Source organism: Chiloscyllium plagiosum, chromosome 19, assembly GCF_004010195.1.
Source record: "Chiloscyllium plagiosum isolate BGI_BamShark_2017 chromosome 19, ASM401019v2, whole genome shotgun sequence".
In the NCBI taxonomy this organism is placed as follows: domain Eukaryota; kingdom Metazoa; phylum Chordata; class Chondrichthyes; order Orectolobiformes; family Hemiscylliidae; genus Chiloscyllium; species Chiloscyllium plagiosum.
Window position 1 is genome coordinate 50,396,337 of NC_057728.1, and position 1,232 is coordinate 50,397,568.

The following is a 1,232-nucleotide window of genomic DNA, read 5'->3' on the forward strand; positions in this document are numbered from 1 at the left end:
ACAATGGCACAGGTGGCTCAGCAGTTAGCACTGCTGCCTCACAGTACCAGGGACTCAGGTCCAACTCCAGCCCTGGGTGAATGTCTTTTGGAGTTTGTACATTCTCCCTGTGTCTGCATGGGTTTCTGTCCAGTGCTCCAGTTTCCTTCCACAATCCAAAGATGTGCAGGTGTAGGTGGATTGGCCATTTTAAATTGCCCATTGTTCCCAGGGATGAGTGGGTTAGCCATGGGAAATGTAGAGTTACAGGGTAGTGGGCCAAGTCTGGGTGAGATGCTCTTTGGAGGGTCAGTGCAGACATGATGGGCTGAATAGCCTCTTTCTGAACCATAGGCATTCCATAACTTTATTGGTAGAGTGCAAAAATGGTGTTTCCCCTTGAAGGAGACTCCAGGTAGGACTAGACAGCAGCAAAGAAAATAAGATTAGGAAGAGGCTACTCAGCCCTTTAAGCCCTTCTCCCCATTCCCTTTGATCTCTTTATCAATGAAAAATCCTGATGATGATGATTTCAGAGAAATTTAAAAATCAAGAAAGGTAAAAATCGCAGAACACCAAGTTATAGTCCAAAATGTTTTTTTTGAAGTACAAGCTTTCAGAGAAGTTAGGCCGGGTCTGCCCTGCTTCTTGCTTTTGCCTTTAACTTGATATTGCCTCCCCTGGCCACATTCCCTGCCTCAGCTCGGGACTCCCAAGCGGGACCCCGCCCTCCCGCCTAGACGGACAGCCGGACCGACCAATCGTAAGAAGAATGGGCGGGTAGTAGGCGGGGTCGGGAGCGGGCCAATCGATGGCGGGGTACGGGGCGGGATATGCCGGACGTCACGTGATGAGTGGTGCTGGCGGCCGAGGGAGTGAGTGGGAAGCGGAGACAGAGTGAGGTGGAGTGGCTGGCCGACCAACTGGCGTCTACTCCCCTCACTCCCGTTCTACGGGGTGGAGAGAAGGTGATTTCCATCGCGTGGGGGTGCCGCCGCCGCCCCTCCTCCTCCTTCTGAAAGCGGGTCTCTGGCTGTGGCAGGTGGGTGGGCGCGGAGATCCTTGGAGCCCCTCTCCCTCCCTCCCTTCCTCTTGAGGGGTTTGAGGAGGAGGCCGGAGGGTGAGGGAGGACAGTGAGGCGGCGGGAACCGTTGAATCAGGCGCGCGCGCTGCCCACGGGGCATCGGGCACGGGCGGCACAGTGAGCCCGTAACTCCGTCCCGCACGCGCCCAGCAATTCCCCCCCCCCCCCC

At 56.0% G+C, this 1,232-nt stretch overlaps 1 protein-coding gene across 11 annotated transcripts in view; it reads left to right on the forward strand.

Annotated features, from left to right (window-relative positions):
- Positions 1 to 823: 823 nt before the first annotated feature.
- The window catches only part of ppfibp1b (PPFIA binding protein 1b), a 177,576-nt gene continuing 177,167 nt past the window's right edge, over positions 824 to 1,232 (forward strand). For 4 of the 11 annotated variants that reach the window (XM_043709806.1, XM_043709810.1, XM_043709809.1 and 1 more), the window contains exon 1: positions 824 to 1,021. The gene's annotated coding sequence lies outside the window, so the exon portion shown is untranslated. The remainder of the gene's footprint in view (positions 1,022 to 1,232) is intronic. The other 7 variants (XM_043709812.1, XM_043709813.1, XM_043709818.1 and 4 more) reach the window with 3 other exon arrangements.